The sequence below is a fragment of the Bubalus bubalis genome, chromosome 12, assembly GCF_019923935.1.
Source record: "Bubalus bubalis isolate 160015118507 breed Murrah chromosome 12, NDDB_SH_1, whole genome shotgun sequence".
Taxonomy (NCBI): Eukaryota; Metazoa; Chordata; class Mammalia; order Artiodactyla; family Bovidae; genus Bubalus; species Bubalus bubalis.
In genome coordinates, this window is record NC_059168.1 from 6,994,529 (window position 1) to 7,008,476 (window position 13,948).

General features: G+C 41.2%; 1 protein-coding gene across 1 annotated transcript in view; it reads left to right on the top strand.

Moving 5' to 3' along the window:
* Positions 1–561: 561 nt before the first annotated feature.
* IL1RL1 (interleukin 1 receptor like 1) overlaps positions 562–13,948 on the top strand; it is a 41,754-nt gene continuing 28,367 nt past the window's right edge. Inside the window, exon 1 of the mRNA XM_025260771.3 lies at positions 562–653. The gene's annotated coding sequence lies outside the window, so the exon portion shown is untranslated. The remainder of the gene's footprint in view (positions 654–13,948) is intronic.

Sequence of the window (13,948 nt, forward strand, 5' to 3'; positions counted from 1 at the left end):
AACAGCACTGTTTTGCAGCAACAGTAACTGAAACACAGACGGATCTCATTTATCTACACTATTTCTAACTTGTTCTTTTTTTTTTTTTTTTTAAGCTTGTTCCTTTTGGCCACACCCTGCAGCACATGGGATCTCAGTTTCCTCATCAGGGAGGGATACTTTGCCCCCTGCATGGGGAGCACAGAGTCTTTTAACCACTGGACCACCAGGGAAGTCCCTCTAATTTGTTCTTGACACTGCTGAACCCAAGTAATCTCCCTACTGGAAACTCTTCACCACTATAGGTGAGATATCAGAATTCTTCATCAGTGCTAGAGGACTCTACCAGGTCGCTCCACCCTCATCCTGTAGCGCACGACCTCTGCTCTGTTTTCCAGCTGACCTTCTTTCAGTTCTTGTATTTGCTATGCTTCTTCCTGCCATAGGACTTTGCACTATTTCCTTTGTTTGCAAACTTTTCCCCCTCTACTCTTCAGCCTATTAATGGCCACTTATCCTGCAGGTCACAAATCCATTGGCTTCCTCAGAAAGACCTCCCTTGACTGCTCAATTCTAGATCAAACTTCCCTATTGGATGCTCTCAAAGATAAGATCCCTGTACCTCTAAGCACGGCAGTGCCACCAGGAATTTTGGACTTTATCCAAAGGCAGTAGTAAGTCACTGAATAATTTCTTAAGAGTAACTGAAATATTAATCTGGCAGCAGGATGTAAAATATACTGAAAATGAGAAGCATAATTTTTAAAAAAAAACTTTTTTTGGGGGGGGTTAAATATTTGATTGATACCTGTTTCCTGCAGCAGGCTGTCAGCTCTACAGGGGCAGAGACCACGTTTGTTTTGCTTTCAGTAGGGTTCTCGCTGTTTTCCCTGGATCTTTGGTCTTTAACGCACATGACACGGAGAGCGTACTTTTTGGTGACAGAACAAAGCTTGAGGGTCTATTTATGAGGCCAGTGTGTTTCCACTGTAGTCTGTTGCATAGCTTTAGGACAGCTAAAGAAATAGCTATAAATCTGTTCTTGAGGAAATTACAGTCCAGGTGGGGAAATGGGACAGGCACAGTAATACCTCTGATGCTTGAACTTCGGTTATAATTCAGATGTTATGCTCGGTGCTCTATTTAAACAATGCTATTTATCTTCACAACTCCTATGAGGTGAGTATTGTTATTATTCTTATTTTGCAGACCAGAGAACAAACACTCAGGCAGGATTTGAACAAAAGACTCTTGTTCTAATAACCTGGCTAAAAATATGAGATTTTTCTTGGGAGAGAATATTTTGATACAAATAGAAGTGGGGGATAAAGTAGGTTAGACCAGATATTCTGGCTAAGAAATTGTGAGTCTTAATACATTTTTTTAAAAAATTAAAACATACAGAGTAAGTTATCTGACCAAGAGAGAATTAAATTAGGATTGAACAACAAAAAGGTATCTGGAATATTCCTGAATTATTTGGATATTAAGTAACACACTTTTATATAGTCAATGCATCAAAGAAAAAGTTACAGAAGGAATTAGACAACAACATTCAGAAGGTTATCAATAAATAAAATGTTTTAAAAAGCATTATCAGAGAAAAATATTAATAAAGAAACTAATATGAATTGCTTGTCTTCTATCATTTAACTCTCACAAGTCCCTGGAAAGGAGCTATTATTCCAGTTCTAAAATTCAGGAAACTGAGGCTTAGGCAGACTAACAAGCCTGAGTGAGATTCCAGTCTCTGCTTTAAACCATAATCACCCTGGGAATTTTAAGCATATACACCCCTGGGCTTCCTGGTGACCCAGAGCATGAACTTCCCTGAAGGTGGGACCTGCTCCCCTGTCCTGTAGACAAACTACACCAGTCATTCCAGTTACTGTGGCTTGGATTTATTCCACCATCCTTCAGTTATCAATGTTAGAATGGAGAAGATGGGAGAATGAGGTACACTACCCTTCTTACCTCTATTTGTCTTTTGCAATTGTGTGAATCTGGCATTTCACAAACTCAAACACAAGAGGAACTTGACTTACCTGGATTCATCGCTGTATCAGCATCTACAACAGTGCCTGGCATGTAATGGATGCTTAATACATATTTGGAAAGAATGGGTGAGTGACTAAGGACACCAATGTAGGAGAAAGGTGATTATAATGTATTTATAGGTGATTATAAATGTATGTATAAAATAAAAACATGTTATTTATTATTTTATTTATTGGGAATGGAGTGTGTATGTGTATGCGCATTTATATGCATATATTTGACAAAATAGAAGCAGTGCTTACAGGGAAATACATAGCTCTGGTTTATAGCACTGGTGGATTATATTAGAGAGGAAAAAAGGATTGAAATCAGTGGTCTAAACATCTACATTAAGAAGATAGGAAAAGAACTAATTAAATTTAAACTTTATACTTAAAAAGCTGAATATATATATTTTTTAAGGTCAAGAAAATCAAGATGTCTGCCCTTTCTATTTCTATGCAATATTAACCTAAGAGCCCTAGCGAGTGTATGAAGACAATAGATAATAAATATTGGAAAGAAAAATTAACATTGTCTCTATTTTCCAAAGAAATTGAGTGTGTATGCAAAAAACACATTCAAAGGAGTCTAAAACATAAAAGTTTCTAGGGCTGACAAGTGAATTTACAAAATCACAAGATGAAAGATCAATATATAGAAATCATTGTTTTTCTATACACTGGTAGTGAACAATTAGAAAATAAAATTTAAGAATATTATTTACAATATGCATAAAACCTCTACATTTCTAACTACAAAATGTTGCTGAGAAAAATTAGAGTAGGTATAAATAGATGAAGATATGCAGTATGTTAATGGATTGAAAATTTAAATAATTCTAAGATTTAAATTCCCTTCAAATTGACCTACTAATTCAGTGTAATTTCAGTCAAAATTCCTAAGACTAATTTTGCAGAAATTATCAAGCTGATTTTATAATTTATGTGAACATGTGAAGAACCTAGGAGTCAGAATAGTTGCAGAGAAGAAAAAGTTAGAAGACTTATACTACCTGATTTTATACTTACTACACAGCTATGGTAATCAAGACTATATGTTGTCAGAATAAAGACAGACAAATGAATGGTAAAATAGAGAATCCAGAAATAGATTCACACTGATACGGTTTTGACTTAGCACCAGAGTACTTTATTGAGAAAAAGACTCCTTAAAGAGATGGGAATAAAAGAGCTGAGTATCTATATATATATATAAAAAAAAAAGTCAACCTAGAGTCAGGTTTTACATTTTAGTTTAAACTTTTTAGTTTAAGGTGGATTCTATGTAAAAACTAAAAATACAATACTTCTATAAGAAAATAGGAAAAATTCACTTCAAACCTCGGGTTGGGCAAAGATTTTCTGAGTCAACCCAGAAAGTACTAACTTAAAAAGAATGTATTAGATTTCACCAAAATTTAAAACTTCAGCACATGAATTTTATATCAGCATTATTTATAATAGCCCAGAGCAGAAACAACTCAAATGTCCATCAACTTGTGAGTGGATGAACAAAATTTGGTCTATCCATGCAATGGAATACTATTTGGCAATAAAAAGAAATGAAGTATAGATACATAGAAATACAGGAAGCATCTCAGAAACATGCCAAGTGAAAAGAAGGCAGATGCACAGACCATATGTTGTATGCTTCCACTGATACAAAATATCCACCGTGGGTGAATCTACAGTGGGCGGATTTCCACCCCTACCCCAACTGTAGTTGCCTGGTAGAGGCTTGGAAATGGGGGAAATGAACTCTAGATGGGCCTGAACAATCTTGTTGGGATGATGGAAATGTTCTAAATCTGAATTAGGGTGATAGCTGTACAACTTGTTAACTTTATTAAAAATCATTTAATTATACACTTTAAATGAGTGAATTTTGTTGCATTAAATTACACCTCAATGCAGTTTAAATAATTCAAAACTTTTGCTCATCAGAGGACAGCATTAAGAAAATGAATAGGCAAACTACCCTCCCCTCCTCCTCCTTTTGAGAGACCCTGAGCCAAAGACACCCAGCTGAGCCACTTTGGATTTCTGACCCTCAGGAATCATGTGAAAAAGTAAGACAGAATCTTGTTGCTTTGCGTTGCTAAGTTTTGGTGGTAATTTGTTATTCAGTGAGCTATAACATTCAGGTGAGTACACAGGAGCGCTCAGGGGTAGTGGAAATGTTCTATCTCTCGGTCAAGGCATCCACCATGCAGGTTTATGTGTTTATCAAAAATCATAGTACTGTGCACTTAAGATGTGTGAATTTACTCAAGACAATATATTCTGTGTATACAAATATGTAGGTTTAGGACACTTCTTCCATTGAAATAGTGCATGAAGAGGTGAACACTGGAACCAGCCGAGGTCTGGTTTCTTTGCTGAGAAGGAACTATTTACTATTGGGAAAACATGCTTTGACTGTAAGCTACCATAGCACTTTTCATCATCTAGGCAGAGAGAGGGAGACTTGAAATTGTAAGCACTCTCTGGCAGGCTACACTTGATACTGTTAGCCATCCTCAACACTGCTTGGTCACTCTGTACACAGGGGGTCTTCTGCATTAGTCAGAGAGGAGGAAAAGAGGCCAAGCTAGACTGGCTTAGACAAGACATCCGTTTACTCCTCTCTCACGCAGCAGTGCGTGGGTGGCAAGATGCGCTGGGCACGGTGGCTGGATGGGCTTCCGGAAGCTATTCAGAATCCTCAGATCCTTCCAGTGCCCTGCTCCATCATTCTCTGGGAGTGGGCTCATCCTCAGGATTGGACCTGGCTCCCTGCTGATTCCACGTTGCAGCCCACCTAGAGGAGAATATACACTGTTTCCACTGATCTTGTGGTATAGATGCTTGTCACGTGGAGGTTAGCCTAGAACCTTGGTATCCCTTTCTTTCTTTTTCTTCTACTACTAAGTGTCCTTTTTAATTTTTTCTTTGAAGGCACTTAAAAAATTATTTATTTTTTATTTTGGCTGAGCTGGGTCTTCCTTGTAGCACTAGGGCATCTCTCTAAATTCAGAGATTAGGCTTAGTTGCCCTGCAGCATGTGGGATTTTAGTTCCCCAACCAGGGCTTGAACCCACATCCCCTTCATTGGAAGGCAGATCCTTAACCACTGGACCACCAGGGAAGTCCCTTTTCATAACATTTTTTTTTTGCTAAATATATATATATATATATGTGTGTGTGTGTGTGTGTGTGTATACAACAACAAGCTCTCCCTCTGTCCAACCATCTGTTCTGATCTTCCTGAGCCAGGGATCAAACTTGCATCTTCCACATTGCAGGCTGATTCTGTACCACTGAGCCACCTGGGAAGCCAACAACTTGGTACCATCCCTTTTTTATAGATGGGGCACTTGTGACAAAATTTGGATGACTTCCTCCAGATTAGACAGTAAGAAGGTTCCTGTTGGAGCCGTGGTCCTCGGGAGAAAAGGAAGGTTGAGACAGTCGTCACCTTCTTTGAGTGAAGAGCTATGGCTCAGCAGCGCCGTTGAGTCTGTCCTTGAATTTGTCACACGTCAACTGGTGTTGGACACATCCCATCACATGACCAAGCTTCACTGTGAAACGAGGGACTCCGGTGTAGACATCCTCTACATTATCTTTTGTTTGAGATCTGTGTTCCATTTTCTTGACGTTGACTCCTACTGAGAACTTTGAGCAAGTGCTAATTGACTATTACTAAGAAGGTTATCTGATGGCACTTTAGTGGAGTTTCTAAAAGTGCAATATTGGGGTTTTGGCAGGTTGAGTGAAACAGTGTTCGAAAACCTCCTGCTTCATTTTCACAGCTGGCCTTTCAGCCTCAGCCATGATAGGAGTGGTGCTGAGAAATTCAGACATTCTCTTAGCTCAAGTCGCCAGGTTAATGGGGACTTGGGGAAGGAAATGAGGACTTCTGTTCTGATCAGGTTCTCCAACCAACCTGGAAAGTGAAGTCTTTGACTCAGAAGCGGAACATTAAAAGTTTTTCTGATCTTTACCAGTGTGATAGTACAGTGTCCTGGGACCAATCAGGATTTGGCACCCAATTCCAATGAGTGTGTGTGTGTGTTGGGGGGGAGTGGGGGCAGAGCGTTTCCCATGCCAGCAAGCAAGTTTTAGTGTCTGGGGGTCCTACTCAATTCTGACACTGTATAACCTGGAGATGGGGCTTTCCAGGTGGCTCAGACAGTAAAGAATCTACCTGCAATGCAGGAGATGCAATTTTTAATGTATCTATCTGGTATAACTTAGCCAAATAAATCGGAGAAGGTGATGGCACCCCACTCCAGTACTCTTGCCTGGAAAATCCCATGGATGGAGGAGCCTGGTAGGCTGCAGTCCATGGGCTCGCGAAGAGTCGGACATGACTGAAGTGATGCAGCAGCAGCAGCCAAATAAAAAAGCTTCCCAGGTGGCTCAGTGATAAAGAATCCACCTGACAATGCAGGAGATGTAGGTGTGATCCCTGGGTTGGGAAGATCCCCTGGGAGGAGAGCATGGCACTCCACTCCAGTATTCTTGCCAGGATAATCCCAGGGACAGAGGAGCCTGGTGGGCTACAGTCCATGGGGCTGTAAAGAGTCAGACACCACTGAAGCAACCGTGCATGCACACACGCACATATCCTGGAGATGACATCAAATTCCACAGTTTGAGGTCTCGGTTCCGAGACACCACCCCTCCACATACACACACACACACACACACACACACACACACACACACACGCTTCTAATGACAGGTTATCATCACCTGTGCTTCTGAACAACTGATTAAAGACAAGAGGTCCTAATCACTCCCTCCTTGGGATCGATTAATTTGCTAGAGCCGCTCACAGAACTCAGAAAAAATATTTTGCTTACCAGGTTATGTTTTTCTTACTCTTTGTGACCCCATGGACTGTACCCACCAGGCTCCTCTGTCCATGGGATTCTCCAGGCAAGAGATCCCAAGGGATCTTCCCAACCCAGGGATCAAACCCAAGTCTCCCACATTGCAGGCAGATTCTTTACTGTCTGCGCTACTACTGATTCATACATTATGCCATAATTTCTCTTTATCGAGGCTTCAAAATAAGCAGATTCTTTGTCTGAATTAGGTTAGTTGCTGTTGTCATTGTTCAGTGGCTCAGTTGTTTCTGACTCTTTGCAGCCCCATGAACTGCAACACGCCAGGCTTCCCTCTCCTTCCCAGAGTTTGCTCAAACTCATGTCCATTGAGTCAGTGATGCCATCCAACCATCTCATCCTCTGTCACCGCCTTCTCCTCGTGGCCTCAATCTTTCCCAGCAACAGGGTCTTTTCCAGTGAGTTGGCTCTTCGCATCATGCAGCCAAAGTACTGGAGTTTCAGCTTCAGCATTAGTCCTTCCAGTGAATATTCAGAGTTGATTTCCATCTTATTCTTTAATATCTAATATATGACTTGGAATACAGAACATACATAATAAAAGTTTCCCTAGTAAATGGCTAGAAGCTGTATGAGAAATAACTGTCCTATTTACACATTGTCTCAAGGGTCACCTTAGCATTGATGGAGTTACTAGGATTTACGTCCATCCCTGGTCTCGGCTAAAGTGGTCTTGGACAACCAGGAATGGATGTGTCATAACCCCTGGCAATAAAGTTAAAGTACATGACGAAACTGGAGAAGAGAATGTAAAAATGGTTATGCTTGATTACAGAAGTTACTGGAGGGAGGATTTGCCATGGGAAATGATAGACCACATATGTCATTACTGACTCATACAATATGTCACAATTTTTATCGCGTCCTCAAAATAAGGAGATTCTTTGAATTAGGGTAGTTGTAATTTTGCCTCGGATTAGTAGAAGGGCTGAGTAATCTCTGGCATTTATTTGGAGACATGTTCTTCTTGGCATCTTACATATCTCAAGGTCAAAATGCAGAACCTTGCCAACACCCTCCTTGTTGCTGCTGCTGCTGCCGCTAAGTCTCTTCAGTCGTGTCCGACTCTGTGCGACCCCATAGACGGCAGCCCACCAGGCTCCCCAGTCCCTGGGATTCTCCAGGCAAGAACACTGGAGTGGGTTGCCATTTCCTTCTCCAATGCATGAAAGTGAAAAGTGAAAGTGAAGTCACTCAGTCGTGTCCGACTCTTAGCGACCCCATGGACTGCAGCCTACCAGGCTCTTCCATCCATGGGATTTTCCAGGCAAGAGTACTGGAGTGGGGTGCCATTGCCTTCTCTGCCCTCCTTGTTGAGAATGTCTTAAAAATGTGTGTGTGTCCGTGTGCAGGTGTATGTGTATGTGAAATCAGGAAATAGGAGCACTCCTGATGTAAATAGAGATAGAAGGTTAGCTTTTGCTTTAGAGTATTTGTTCCTGAATCACCTTTTACTTCTTTTGATATCCTTGACCTAAGGCTATATGCTTGACTTTTATTTTTTATTTTATTTTTTTTTAATTGGAGGATAATTGCTTTACAATGTTGTGTTGGATTCTGCCATACAACAACGCAAATCAGCATAAATATACATATATCCCCTCCCTCTTGAGCCTCCCTCCTACCGCATCCCACCCCTCTAGGCTGTCACAGAGTACCAGACTGAGCTCCCTGTGCTAAACAGCAGCTTCCCACTAGCTGTCTATTTTACACATGATCGTGTGTATAAGGCAACCCTACTCTCTCAAGATGTCCCACCCTCTCCTTCCCCTCATTGTGTTCAGAAGTTTGTTCTCTACGTCTGCATCTCTATTCCTTCCCTGCAAATAGGTTCATCTGTACCATTTTTCTAGATTCCATATATATGTGTTAATATACAATAATTGTTTTTCTCCTTCTGATTTGTATATTCAGGGTTTTTTTTCTTGCTATTGTCCACAACATTGCCAATGAGAAGCTAAATATTTTTAAACTTCCATGACTTTTTAAAAATATATTAACAAAACACAAGCTACCAAGTTAAAGAGTATTTTGATATGTTTCCAAATTATCCTCTAAAAAGTTTGTATTAGTTTATACATTCACCATCTCCACATTCTTTTTGTCAGTATTGGATATTATATAATATTGTAAAGCTTTTACAAATTTGATAAGTGGAAATGGTATTTGAGTTAAATTTCTTAATTACTTCTGATGCATTTTATTTATTGAAAACTTCTAGTGAAGCTTCCTGAAACTTCTATATCTCCTTTTTTGAACATTTAAAAAATTAAATTATCTTTCCTGTTAGTGATTTATAACATATACTTATATAGAATGTATATATTTGAGTGTGTATATATGTACATATGCTACATATATAAGCTATACATAAATTTTCAAATATTTCTCCAGGCTTTTGCTTACTGTCTGTTTATAATATGTTCAAAGGTAATGACATTGATTTGGTCTATGTTGTTATGGTTTCTGTATTTGCTGTTATGCTCAGAAAACCAATATTACTCCCATCTCATAATCAATTAAATATGTTATTCTACATTTATAGCTTTAAATTTTTTATACTGTTTTAATCTCTAAGGCATCCTGGAATTTAATTTTTTTTCATCAATTAAACTGGATTTTTCTATTGCTTGTAGTATATTTTACAATGTTGATATTAAAACATTTATAATGCTTAAGCAAATCTAAAATGGTCTTAACACCATTCATTTAAAGCCTAGAAGAGTCTGGTGGGCTTCAGTCCCTAGGGTCACAAAGAGTCGGACATGACTGAAGTGGCTTAGTGCACAGCACGTTGTGTCTTGCCTAACTATGTTCATATACACAGTCTTAGATACAGGGCTGATGGGAAATATGGGAGCATGATTAAAATGATTATTAGGAATAATACTCGGAAGTTTTCAAACTTTCTTCACTGAGGATTGCTCATCACGGTCTGAAATACATGATTTCAAAGTTAGTCTGATGTCTCAATACTCCGTTGTTTGTGCTTCAGACAAAAATGCAGCGCCTGTTATGTAACTATTGCTATGTACTACACAAGTGTGTTTACAAATTCTTTTTAAAAATATGTCCTCAATTACAGAAGTTGGTTTCAGGAGAACTGGACAGGACAGTGAAGAGAAACACTTTAAAGTGGATGATTAAAGTGACTTCCTGCAAATGTATGTCTGTGGTTTCTGTGAAATTAGCTCTTTTTTTTTTTTTTTCCCCTCCAGAATCCTCTTTCCTTCCTGAGTCTAAATTTTTTTGGAATATTTCTTCAAAATATCTAGACTTGATCTCAGAAGATAATCTGGGAATGAATGTTTACAGGCTTGGAGAATATCAGCAAATGATGACCATGTTTACATTTTCACCAACCCCAGATATTTAGATTTAGATTTTAGAAGATGTAGGGCCATGAAGAAAATGTTGATATTTATTTAAACAGGAGGAGTGGATGAGAGCAGGACCTGCAGTTGGGCTTTCCCTCTCATGTTCTTATGGACTTACAAGGCAGGGGTTGTAACCGAGACCGCAGAAAGGAAAGGCCAGCACAAAGGGAGGTATTAAGACCTGTGTATCAGGCTTCCCAAGTGTCTCAGTGGTAAAGAATCTGCCTCCCAATGCAGGAGACTCAGGTCCAATTCCTGGGTTGGGAAGATCCCCTGGGGAAGAACATGGCAACCCACTGCAGTATTCTTGCCTGGAAGAGGAGCTGGGTGGGCTACAGCCCATGAGGTTGCAGAGAGTCGGACATGACCGAGGGACTAAACAGCAACAAACCTACACATCGGATTTTCTCTCCCACTCTCACTGTGTGAGAGACTAAAGCATTTGTGTGAGATTCTGAGGAGCAGAGGGCTGCTCCAGGAGACACCACATCAGGATGAGAACATTTCAGATCAGGGCAAAGATTGCCTGCTCAAAGTCATGCAGCCCCTGCCAGAGACCCAGACCCAGCTCCTGCCCTCTGCCCTCCCAGACCCGTGGCTCTCCCTCTGTCCTGCTGTCTGCTGTCTGTCTGCTGTGCTCCTGGTACCCCCATGCAGGTCAGCTCTCTGTCCACAAAGACCCATCCCCACGAGTCCTCTGAGATGCCACCATGCTGACCAGTATGCCAGGGGCAGGATGTCTATGATAAAACAGACTTGTTAACTTCTGATACCCGGTCAATGATCTGGTGACTATATAGAATGAGCACGTGGAACAGAAGAAACTTCATCTGATTAGATGAGGGGAAGGAGTGCTTTTAAGAAGAGTGGAACAATCTCTAAGGTAGGCAGTTGCCTCTGATAAATGAACTCCAAAGAGATACAACAGAGCAACTTCCCAACAACACAGATCACAGAAGACCTCTTAAATAGGACTAGAAGTTGAAATTTTCATTTTAAATGTTTAATTTTGTATTGGGGGTATAACCGATTAAAAATGTTGTAATAGTTTCAGGTGGACAGCAAAGGAACTCAGCCATATGTATACATGTATCCATTTTCCCCCAAACTTACCTCTCCTCCAGGCAGCCAATAATACTACTGATACCATAATACTAATACGACTGATACCATAATACTAATAATACCATAATACTGAGCAGAGTTCCCTGTGCTCTACAGTAGGTCCCTGTTGATTATCCACCTTAGATACAGCGGGTGTGCATGTCCATCCCAAACTAACAATCCCTTCCCCTACCCTCCCCCACTAGCAACTGTAAGAATGTTCTCTAAGTCTGTGAGTCTTTTTCTGTTTCCTAAATAAGTTCATTTGTATCATTTCTTTTCAGCTTCCACATATTAGGGATGCCATAGGATATTTCACCTTCTCTGTCTGACTTCACTCAGGAGAAATGGAATTTTTGAATGAAAGTCATTTCACACTAGCAAGGACCCTGACTTCAACCTCCTTGTTGATAGATTCACAAGGAAAATAGTGATTGACACGTTATTGTCCACTGTTAAATTACCTGTTTGTGTATAAGAAATGACTCTAAAGTTGGGTAGCCTAAACAATACATATTTCTTGTCTCGCGTACCTTTTGTGGGTTAGGGATCCGAGAGTGGTTCTACTTCACAGTCTTCCATAAAGTAGTGGTCAACCTGTTGGCCAAAAGATTTACTGCAACTGGAAGACCTCCCTTCAGGCTCACTCATGTGGGCCATTGGCATGAAGCTCTGGTTCCTCTCCATGTGGAACACTAGTGGGGAGGCTCCACATGTGACTTCTCTGAGACACAGTGACTCCAGAGAGAGAACCAAGATGGTAGCCACATGCTCTTCATAATCTTGGAGGTGGCATGTGATGGCTTACCCCATGTTTTATTGGTCACACTGACAGTGCGAGAGAGGACTCTGCAAGGTGTGCACGACAGGAGGAAAGGGTCATTGGGGGCCCTCCTGGAGCCTGGCTGTCACGCTGAGTAAAGGGACTTTTTTTACTGGGGCCTCACAATTTATATATACTCAGCTGCTCATCCGGAGAAGGCACTGGCACCCCACTCCAGTACTCTTGCCTGGAAAATCCCATGGATGGAGGAGCCTGGTAGGCTGCAGTCCATGGGGTCGAGAAGAGTTGGGCACGACTGATGTGACTTGCAGCAGCAAGAGCAACAGACATGGGGAGAGACAGAGAGAAGGAGAGGGAGAGAGAGAATGTAGAAAAATATAATTTTTCAGATCAAATTTCTCTTCCAGTTGGTGTATGTGCCTGTGTGCGGGGTCATTCAGTCGTGTGGACGTCAGTAGCTGCAGCTCATGGGCTCAGTAGTTTGGCTTCCTGGCTCTAGAGCACAGGCTCAATAGCTGTGGCGCACAGGCTTCGTTGCTCTGTGGCATGTGGGATCTTCCCAGACCAGGGATTGAACCCATGTCTCCTGCAGTGTCAGCCAGATCCTTTACCACTGAGCCACCAGGGAAGCTCTGATTTTTGACATTTAAAAGCTCATTGACATTTAAAAGCTCCTTTTGGTTTGGGTAAAGAGCTAAGATGTCATGTCCATATGGACAAAATCCACATGCAAACATAAATTATCTCTTGCACATGTGTGTGTGCACGTACATACACACACAGACAACCAACAGTTTTCGGCTCTTCCAGCTGCACCAGTCTGTCCTCATTTCAAATGAAAAAGCTTGGCCAATTTCCTTTCATGTCATTGAATGGTGAATCATCACAGGTGCCTTGTGCCCCCTTAGAGAAGCGTAGCCTTCCATCGGTTCTGGGGCACTTTTGTTTAGGAGACTCACCTCCAGGAGATGCAATCATGGCCTGAGGTGCCAAGTTAGGTCTTCAGGTCTGGCGGGGTGACATCCTCAAGGGAGCAGTCTCTGGCCCCTCCCAGGCTCACCCAGTCTCTCCCTGCTAGTTGGGTACATCAGCAAGTGTCTCTGGATTCTACATTCTGTAGAGACCTTGCAGATAAAGGAAAAAGAATCCTCCTGAAGCTACTCACAGCTGCTAAGGCCCCTCAATCTTCCATCAAACGTTTCCTTCCTTCTTACAAAACCTGACAGACCCTGACAGATGGTGGCCTCCCTGAACTTCACAAAATGTCCTGAGCTGGTAATGGAAACACTGAAGATGCCGTTAATCATCCTGATAGCAGTCAAGTACGTCAGTGCCAGTGCTGAGAAGTTCTTTGAAAGACATTCCACAGCAGAGTTGGCCCTGTTTCTAGACCCTGTGATGATAAGGGATATCGAGAGATCTAGATTTAGGGTAAACCGTAACTTCACTATGCCAGAAAGGTTTTTTAAAACTCCACTCAAGAGTTCTCAATGTACTGCACTGTGCTTAGTCACTCAGTCCTGTCTGACTCTCTGCGACCCCATGGACTGTAGCCCACCAAGCTCCTCTGTGTATAACCTGCTCTAATTTTTAAAAACATCCAGACTGTTGCAAATTTCTAATTTAAACTCAAATTTTTTCAGGTTTGTAAAATGTTGCCTTCCCCTCAGATGGTGCTAGAGGTAAAGAAACTGCCTGCCAATGCAGGAAACATAAGAGACTCGGGTTTGATCCCTGGGTCAGGAAGATACCCTGGAGGAGGGCATGGCA